The following is an 11138-nucleotide window of genomic DNA, read 5'->3' as shown; positions in this document are numbered from 1 at the left end:
CATACAGTCCCCCCCGTAGATAACGCCATACAGCCCCCTCTGTAGATAACGCCATACAGTCCCCCTGTAGATAACGCCATACAGCCCCCTCTGTAGATAACGCCATACAGCCCCCTCTGTAGATAACGCCATACAGCCCCCCTGTAGATAACGCCATACAGTCCCCCCGTAGATAACGCCATACAGCCCCCTCTGTAGATAACTACAAAGGGGGCTGTATGGCGTTATCTACAGGGGGGCTGTATGGCGTTATCAAAAGGGGGGGTTTGTAAAAAAGGCACTATCTACAAGGGGGGGGGCCCAGTCAAAAGTTTGCTATGGGGCCCAGTCTTTCCTAGTTACGCCCCTGCATACAGAATATAAAAAGCTGAATTAAAGTGGTCAGGACCTTATAACTCTTTTATTTTTACGTCAATGGAGTGGTGTGTGAAGAATAATTTTTTTGCGGGAGGAGTTGTCGCTTTTATTGGCACCATTTAAAGTATCATATAATGGGTGAATTGGAAAAAACTGAGATTCCCCCATGTTTTTTTGGGTTTAGTTTTTACTGTATATATTGTTATGGTATAAATATACATATATAATGTATTTGGGACCATAAGGAGTGAAATGTTATAAAGGAGAACATGTGTTACAGAATAATGGGTATTTTAGAAAGGTTAAGAGAAGAAATAGTTTGCAGATGCTCTGCTGTCCCTTGAAATTGCAAACAGATGGTGGTCAATCACTTGACCACCCCCCCTAAGCATAAAGGAAACACAAGGGAATACCTGGTGCTCCACCAATGAGCTATATGGGAAAGGAAGATGTAAGGCTTGAACATACAGATGACTCATATGTTATGGAATGTTCTTTGTTCGTCTGATGCTATAAGTATGAACGTCTGTAGTTCAATAAATTAGAAGTATTTTACCTTGAGAAACGTCTCAGTGTATCTGTTACTTCTCCGAGCAGCTCGTCCTACCTATCATAGTTACATAGTTACATAGTTTGTACGGTTGAAAAAAGACACATGTCCATCAAGTTCAACCAAGGGATGGGAAAGGGGAAGTGGGATAGGAAAGGGGAAGTAAAAAATGTCTACACATAGCAGATAATATTTTTTTGTTCTAGGAAATTATCTAAGCCTTTTTTAAAGCCATCTACTGTCCCTGCTGCGACCAGCTCCTGCGGTAGGCTATTCCATAGATTCACAGTTCTCACAGTAAAGAAGGCTTGTCGCCTCTGCAGGTTGAACCTTTTTTTCTACAGACGGAGGGAGTGCCCCCTTGTTTTTTGAGGGGGTTTTACATGGAACAGGATTTCACCATATTTTTTGTATGCGCCATTCATATATTTATATAAGTTAATCATGTCCCCCCTTAGTCGTCTTTTCTCAAGGCTAAATAGGTTTAGTTCTTTTAATCTTTCCTCATAACTTAGATTCTCCATGCCCCTTATTAGCTTCGTTGCTCTTCTTTGTATTTTTTCCAACTCCAGGGCATCCTTTCTATGAACTGGAGCCCAGAACTGGACTGCATATTCTAGATGAGGCCTCACTAATGCTTTGTAAAGTGGTAATATTACATCCCTGTCCCGCGAGTCCATGCCTCTTTTGATACACGACAATATTTTGCTGGCCTTTGAAGCAGCTGATTGACACTGCATGCTGAAATTTAGTTTATGATTTACAAGTACACCCAGATCCTTCTCAACAATTGACTCCCCCAGTGTAGCTCCCCCTAGGACATATGATGCTTGCAGGTTTTTCGTACCCAGATGCATAACTTTACATTTATCTACATTAAACTTCATTTGCCAAGTGGACGCCCAAACACTTAGTTTGTTTAAATCTGCCTGCAATTCACAAACATCTTCCATAGTCTGAACTATATTGCATAGCTTGGTGTCATCTGCAAAAATAGAAATAGTGCTATTAATCCCATCCTCTATATCATTAATAAATAAGTTGAATAATAGTGGTCCCAGCACTGAACCCTGGGGTACACCACTTATTACCGGTGACCATTCAGAGAAGGAATCATTGACCACAACTCTCTGGATACGGTCCTTGAGCCAATTCTCAATCCAATTACAAACTATACTTTCTAAACCTATAGTCCTTAATTTACCCATTAGATGTCTATGAGGGACAGTGTCAAATACCATTGCAAAGTCCAAAAACACTATATCCACAGCGGCCCCTCTGTCTAGGCTTCTGCTTACCTCTTCATAAAAACAAATCAGGTTGGTTTGACAGCTTCTGTCCTTTGTAAAACCGTGCTGGCTGTCACTTATAATACTATTTATTGTCACATAATTCTGTATATAGTCCCTCAATAGCCCCTCAAACATTTTCCCCACAATTGATGTTAAGCTTACTGGTCTATAATTACCCGGCGAAGACCTAGTGCCCTTTTTGAAAATAGGCACCACATTTGCCCTGCGCCAGTCCCTTGGCACTATACCACTCATGAGAGACTCTCTAAATATTATGAAGAGGGGGACAGAAATAACTGAACTAAGCTCTTTAAGAACTCTAGGGTGTAACCCATCTGGTCCCGGGGCCTTGTGTACATTTATTTTATTTAATTTAGCTTGGACCATATCTACATTCATCCAATTCAGTATATCAACTGATATATTAACAGCACTGGCACCGGCTACATCAGCTGCTCCTTCTTCTGTTGTATATACAGAGCGGAAGAACCCATTTAGTAACTCTGCCTTCTCTTGATCCCCTGTGACCAACTCCCCATTACCATTATCTAGGGGTCCTACATGTTCAGACCTTGGCTTTTTTGCATTTATATGCTTGAAGAATTTTTTAGGATTTGTTTTACTATCCTTGGCCACCTACCTTTCATTTTGTATTTTTGCTGATTTTATTACATTTTTACAGATTTTATTAAGCTCTTTATATTTTACAAAGGCTGCAGATGTACCCTCAGATTTGTATTTTTTAAATGCCCTTTTTTTGTCATGTGTAGCCCCTTTCACAGAAGGTGTAAGCCATGTGGGGTTTAATTTGAGTCGTTTATACTTGTTACCTGTAGGAATAAATTTTGCACTATAATTACCCAAGGTAGATTTGAAAATCTCCCATTTATCATTTGTCCCATTATTTGACATTAGTTCTTCCCAGTCTATATCCTGAATTGCAGCCCTCATCCTGGGGAAATTGGCTTTCTTAAAATTAAATGTTTTTGCCCTCCCAGCCTGCGTTTGTTTTTTACAGTATAGGTAAAATATAACTATATTATGATCACTGCTACCGAGGTTTTCACGAACATTGACATTCCCAACAAGATCTGCATTATTAGAAATGACCAGATCCAACAGAGCTTCACCTCTAGTCGGGTCTTCCACAAACTGGCCCATAAAATTTTCCTGCAACAGGTTGAGGAAATGTCTCCCCTTTGCAGTTGAAGCCGAACCATGACACCAATTAATATCCCGGAAATTAAAATCTCCCATTATCACTACAGTACCCGCCTGTGCAGCCCGCTCCATCTGTTTATATATTTGACCTTCTATCTCTTCAGTTATATTGGGGGGTCTATAGACTACACCAAAAGTAATTTTTTCAGTGTTTACTTCCCTTTGTAATTCCACCCACAAGGTTTCAACCTCCTCACAGTCTTCCCCCTCTAATGTCTCATTTACACTCACCTTCATATCGCTTCTCACATACAGACATACACCACCACCTTTCCTATTTGCCCTGTCTTTCCGAAACAGTGTAAAACCCTGTAGATTTACAGCCCAGTCATGTGAAGAGTCCAGCCATGTTTCAGCAACACCAACTATATCTATATCTTCTTCCAGTATCAAGGCCTCCAGCTCCCCCATTTTGCTTGCTAGACTTCTGGCATTTGTGAACATACACTTTAACTTGCCTTTAAATGTTTCAATTTCACTATCAGAAATGTGATTATTTGACATTTGGGCCTTTTTATTTTCACTGCTGTTTTGTAACGAAAGGATCTCCTTATCTTGTTGCCTAGTCTTCTCCCCACCGTCTGTTTCTCCCCCCACCAATATAGTCTGACCCCTCTCTAACCTAACTACCCCTTTATTTCCTACATTGGCCTCCCTCCTCAGCCCTAGTTTAAACACTCCGCCACCCCAGCTAGAATTCTCTCCCCCAGCACAGCAGACCCCCTTCCATTTAGGTGCAAATCATCTGCAGAATACAGTTTGTACCCCAATGAAAAGTCAGCCCAGTGCTCTAGGAACCCAAATCCTTCTCCTCTACACCAAGACTTCAGCCATGCATTTAACTCCCTGAGCTCCCGCTGTCTTTCCTGTGATGCGCATGGCACAGGCAGTATTCCTGAGAATACTACTTTGGAGGTCCTTCCCTTCAGCTTGTAGCCTAGTTCTTTAAAATTATTCTTAAGGCTCCTCCACCTACCATTTATTCTGTCATTGGTACCGACATGGACCACAACAGCTGGATCATCACCAGCCCCTCCCAGCAATTTGTCCACCCGTTCCACCACATGCCGAACCCTGGCACCAGGGAGACAGCAAACCATTCGGTTGAGGCGGTCTTGGCGACAAATTATTCTATCCGTCTTCCTGATTATAGAATCCCCTACAACTATCAATTGTCTTGGCTTACCTGCATTACCATCCCGCCGACTACTAGCTGGGCTGTTCTCCCGGCTGTTAGGGAGATCAGTATCCACTAGGGCTGCCTTTTCTGAGACTGACACCCTCGCATCATCACCCAACCTGGCAATTTTGCTTGGAATGCCAGAAACCGGATCGGCCTTCCTTGTCTTTGACCCCTTTCTACTGCCCCTAACTACATTAACCCAGCTACTTACCTGATCCTGCTCACCCATGTCTTCACCCTCCAGTTCTAACCCACTAACTGCATGCTCTGTGAGCAGCAAGCTCCGCTCAAAATTGTCTATCTTCCTCAGTGTTGCATTTTGCTCCTCCAGATCTCTAATGCGAGCTTCCAGGTGAACAACATGCTCACATCTGCCACAGAGATATTCACCCTGGAACTCCGGCTCCAGTCGTGTATACATATGACAAACTGTGCACTGAAGAAAACCTCCAATCTTGCTATCCATTATCCAAGTTACACCAAAGCAGCGAACAATTGTCAAAGAAAAAGAAAAGAAGAGTACTTACTTATCGATTTGAACCTGCATGGAGATCAAGGCGTAACGTGACCCAAGTTGCGATCACAATATTTTCCTTCTCTTAAGGTAAAAGTAGTTTTAACATCTACTATTACCTTAAGAGAATGTAAATATATACAGACCCAGAATCAAGCTCAGTACAAATATACAGACCCAGAACCAATCTAAGTACATATATTTAGCAACAGAACCGAGCTCAGTACATATGTATAGAACCAGACCAATACAGTTCAGTACAGAGATTATTTGCAAATTGAGTTTAACCCTTGCTGTATAAATTTGTACGACATAAAACAACAGCTCCCAGTATAGCCTGAACAATGGTTAGGTTATACTAGGAGTTGCTATTTAACAAAAAAGAATGCTACCATCCGTCACCTCACTGCTGATCATACAGTCACTACAGTACTGATCAGTCACAGGGAGAAAAAACATTTACATTCAGTGACTCACAGGTGATGTCTCAGATACTTTTTCATTCTTTTTCTCCATCCGGTCCAGACTTCTTCCAGGCACGGGCCATTTCTGTAGTTTGCAGCTCGGATTTCTTCAGCTCCTCACTTTTCCAACGTTTCCGCACCTATTAATGAAGATTAAATTTCTCATGATGCCACACTCTATGCTTCTAAATATAATAGTATCATAAACTGTGCCCCTGAATATAATAGTATCATACACTCTGAAACCCAAACATAATACTGCTACACACTGTGCTGAATATAATAGTACTATACACTGTGCCTCTGAATATAATATAGGAGAGTAATTGAAAAAGGGAGGATCCTGCAAGGCGCTGCTGCATGGCTGCTTATGAAGTATTGACGGTGATAAACAAAATAATAAATATATGTTTATTATAAAACAATGATGGCTAATTAGGTTTCACCTAAACCTAATTGATCTGCACTATGTGGAGCCGTGCTTTTTGTTTTTATGTTCTCTGAATATGATAGTACTATACACTGTACTCCTGAATATAATAATACTATACGCTGTACTCCTGAATATAATAGTACTATACACTGTGCTCCTGAATATAATAGTACTATACACTGTACTCCTGAATATAATAATACTATACGCTGTACTCCTGAATATAATAGTACTATACGCTGTACTCCTAAATATAATAGTACTATGCACTGTGCCTTTGAATATAATAGTACTATACACTGTACTGCTGAATATAATAATACTATACACTGTACTCCTGAATATAATAGTACTATACGCTGTACTCCTGAATATAATAGTACTATGCACTGTGCCTTTGAGTATAAACCAAAAGAATACCAACAGACAGAATATGATAATAATAATAGTGCTCGAAGCATCAACATTTACACTGTAAAGCACTGTTGCTAGTTATGTGAGCGGCACGTTATCATATCCTAAGTATTGACCAAGATACACTTGGTGCGTCGATCAAAAGATTTAGCATGAGAAACTGACAAAGAAAAAATGGTCGACTTGAAGCACGTGAAATACAAAAAATATATATACAATTTTTATTGAATAGAGACATGGGACAAGTAAAAAGATGGAATAAGGATAAGTCACACAATAAAAAAGGACGTCACATCAATCATGAACCAGATGTGCTAATTTGGTCAACATGTTGGAAACAATAAGCAAGGTATTATGGCAGCAAATAGATAAATAACAGCATACCTGGCTGAAACACATATATGCATATATTTCATACAGTGGTGGCGATTTGAGTAAAAAAGAGAATGTATAAACAACGCCAACAGGATACAATAGTATAGAGCAGTGTTTGGGTGTGCAAAAGCTGGTTTTGAAGTGTAATCAAAGAGTTATAAGCAAAGTTTTGTGCAAGCTGCTGAAGATGGCAAGTATTTGTTCAACATACCAGTAGACATTGTGATGCAAAGATGGGACGTCTACACCCGACGCGCGTTTCGGCACCTGCCTTCGTCCGGGGTTGGGGTCAAGCTGCTCGTGCCCACTCTTATATACTGCGCATCCCAGGTGTTATGAGTCAAGAGGAGGAGGTGATATGACCGGATCCTCTCTGATGACGCAGTACAGGAAGTGGGGCAGCGCCATCTTTGTACCCCGCATCAGACGCCACCTATCCTCCATCCGGTTGCCTTGGTGACGCGTCCCTCTTGACATCCAGTCCGACCTCCCGGGATGACGCGGCAGTCCATGTGACCGCTGCAGCCTGGGATTGACCTGTGATTGGCTGCAGCCTGTGATTGGCCTGTGATTGATTGCAGCGGTCACTTGGACTGAATCGTCATCCAGGAACGTCGGGCCGGATGTCGAGAGGGACGCGTCACCAAGGCAACGGCCGGGAGACCGGACTGGAGGAAGCAGGAAGTTCTCGGTAAGTATGAACGTCCTTTTTTTTTACAGGTTACTCTATATTCTGATCGGAATTCACTGTCCAGGGTGCTGAAACAGTTACTGCCGATCAGTTAACTCTTTCAGCACCCTGGACAGTGACTATTTACTGACGTCGCCTAGCAACGCTGCCGTAATGACGGGTGCACACATGTAGCCACCCGTCATTACGGCAGCTTCATAGACTTCTATGGGCTGCCCGTGCCGTTATTACGGCCTGAAATAGGACTTGTTCTATCTTTTTCAACGGCACGGGCACCTTCCCGTAAGAAAACGAGAAGGTACCCGTGGCCAATAGAAGTCTATGAGTCCGTTATTACAGGTCGTAAATACGACCCGTAATAACGGGAGTTTTTACGGTCGTGTGCATATATGCAAATGAGCTTTGAAATGGACAACTGGGCGTTTTTTTTTTGTTATGTCCAACTGGGCGTGTATTGTGTTTTTAACTGGGCGTGTTTATGTGTATGACGCTAACCAATCAGTGACCAGTCAGCGTCATACACTCCTCAACATCTGCACGCTCCTCTCCTGAAATATTCTGTGCTGCTGTGAACTCTGCTCTTACCATTACGTAGCTCTCAGTCTGTTACTTCTCCTCCACTCCTGTCCTCAATAACACCTTCACATGATTGGCAAGTCACCACCCCGCACAAGATCCGCACGCTCATCTCCTGAAATACTCTGTGCTGCCTTAAACTCTGGGGACAGGTCAGGTTCCTGTTTCTTTTAAATGCTGCTGGGGAACGTGCTCGATCCACTATATAAGGCTGCGCCTCCATCCTCTTCTGCCCAAGTCACTTATTCCCAAGCACTGTAAACTTTCAGATTGGTTGCGCTTTGAATATTCGGAGAACGTGATTGGTTTATGTGCAGGGTAATGAACATACAGACAAGCAGTAGAAGACTGAATAAGGCTGGGTTCACACGACCTATTTTCAGACGTAAACGAGGCGTATTATGCCTCGTTTTACGTCTGAAAATAGGGCTGCAATACGTCGGCAAACATCTGCCCATTCATTTGAATGGGTTTGCCGACGTACTGTGCAGACAACCTGTAATTTACGCGTCGTCGTTTGACATCGCCTCACTGAAGACAGGTTTTGTCAGTGAACCGAGAGTTAGTGATCAGTGCAAGGAGGTAGAAGACGGGAAAGAAGTGTCTGAAAAGTGGAGAAAGAGGCATTTTTCTGTAATAAAATGAATTACAAAGTTTATTTTTTTAGCCTTGTATTATTGATTTATGAAACAACAGTACGTGAATTTGTATTCGATTAGGAACAAATGCCCCCGCAATTGCAAGATGTATCCAGGGGTGAACCTAGCCCCTTTGCTGCCTGAGGCAAACTATAGAAAGGCGCCCCACAAATCTATCCAAGTAACCACAGCTGGACGTTCTGACTTTCTGCTTAGTTCAGCGGCCCAGCGCGGATGGCATGATGCAGTGACGTAATCATGCTAGGCCGCTGATGTCAATAGCGTGCTCTTGGACTGGTGTAGATTGCAGGCCTAAACCAGGCTGTGGTCTACGAGAGAAAACGGTGGGGCAGGGAGCCAATGGCCCAGGGCAGGCTGGCACATTTTAGCCTGGAGGCAAGCACACAGCACTTTCCCAAGAGTAGCGGCCCATTTTGGGGGCATTGTGCAATTGCTGAGTATGTGCTCCCTAACACCACCAGTATAGAACTGCTATGTGTCAATGGAAAAATCTTCCACCAGAGGAAAAAATGTTTCCCAATGGTGGAGTAAAAGAAAGCTTCACCCGTGCCTGGGACCTGGTATTCTGCCATGTGGAAAAAATGTTCCCTCTGGTGAAAGACTTTTCAGTTGACAGGTAGCAGAGTCTGTAGGGGAATTATAATTTTTTTCCCGGTTGGTTCCAATAGACCGTTTGGACTACGCCGTAGATTTATTTGACTACTTTGATGATCTATGTTTCTTTTTTTTTTTAAATAAAATGGTTAAAGCGGGTTGTGTGAGCGAGTTTTTATTTCAATTAAAAAATGTTTCTTATGTCCATGCGTTTTTTTTAATACATTATTACCACCAGTGTAATGGACGCTATTTGATTGACAGCATCCATTACTAAGGCTGGGGCTTACTGTTAACCAGTAAAAATGCTATAACCAACCTCCCATTATTACTACAGTACCCAACGCCGCCAGGGGTACCGGGAAGAGCCGGGTACAATCCAATACCTGAACATATGAAGCGACGGTCGGGCACTGTCATCCCTTCAGATGGTTGGGTCCTGGATCGTACCTGGCTCTTCCTGGTACCCCTGATAGCGGTGGGGTAATAATTGGTGCCAGCATTTTTACTGGTTAATACTAAGCCCCAGCCTTAGTAATGGATGCTGTCAGACAGCGGCTATTACGAAGACGGTAATAAAGTATAAAAAAAAAGACATACTATTTTTTTAATTGAAATAAAAACTCCCTCACATAACCCTCTGACCATTTTATTTAAAAAAAATGTAGATCATCAAAGTAATCCAACGAATCTACGACGTTGTCCAAATGGTCCAGCGGAACCTGCAAAACAAAACATAACTAGTATGAAAAATAAAAATACTTATACTCACCTACTGCAGTCTTCTGTCTTCTTTCTTCTCCCCTGCGCTGCAATAGAAACTAGAGGTCAATGAACTGTAGTTCCTATTGTGGCGCACAGGAACTAGAGATCCGGTAGAAATATGAATCATTATTAATAATTCTGTCGCATCTGGGAGGTCCTGTGCACCAGAAAATGCTAATGCAGGGACTCCTAAAGTGACAGAAGAGTACCTCTATTATCTACGTGAACGGGGTTACTAGCAGTCACAGTGAAGTGTTAGGTAAGGGTGTGGGGCAGGAGGAGGCGGCAATTCAAATAAGTTGACAAGCGGTCCTGCATTCACAGCAGGCAGGGCCTGGCAATTCATTTCAATTGACAGACAACTCCTGCGATGACTGCAGTGGCTGTCGCTCTTAGATAAAATGGCGCCCGTCTTCCCCCTAGAAGTGAGGGTCGCTGTGGGTCCCTGTGAACGGTACATGACACAGAGCATGAACAGTTCAATGCTAAAATGGCTCCAGCAGGAGATAGGAAAGTAGGGATGGGAGCCGACCCTATGCCCCGAGTGCGCCATATAGCACCTGTGTATGTGTCATGAAGAAACACATACACAGATGCTATTAAAGATGGCTGCCCCATCTTTATTAGTACAAATATATGAATAAATACAATTACATTAGGGAACATTAAAATAGTTAGAAAAAATAGGCTCATAACTTAAAACACAAAAAAATACAAAAAAAAAAAAAACTTTCCTTAAGGGTATGTTCACACTGAGTTTTTTGCAGGCAGAAAATTCTGCCTCAAAATTCCGTTTGGAATTTTGAGGCAGATTTTGATCTGCCTGCACGCCGTTTGCCGCGCTTTTCGCTCGTGCCCATTGAGCGCAACGGGCAAAAACGCCGCAAAATACACTTTCTCTGCCCCCCATTGATGTCAATGGTAGGAAAGAGACGTAAACGCCCAAAGATAGGGCATGCCGCTGCTTTTTCCCGCGAGACGGTTTTTCCGCTCGCGGGAAAAAAAACGCCTCCGCCTCTCATTGAAAACAATGGGAGGCATTTTCGTTTT

The sequence above is a fragment of the Rhinoderma darwinii genome, chromosome 10 (assembly GCF_050947455.1).
Source record: "Rhinoderma darwinii isolate aRhiDar2 chromosome 10, aRhiDar2.hap1, whole genome shotgun sequence".
Lineage (NCBI taxonomy): Eukaryota > Metazoa > Chordata > Amphibia > Anura > Rhinodermatidae > Rhinoderma > Rhinoderma darwinii.
Note: the sequence above shows the minus strand (reverse complement) of the source record.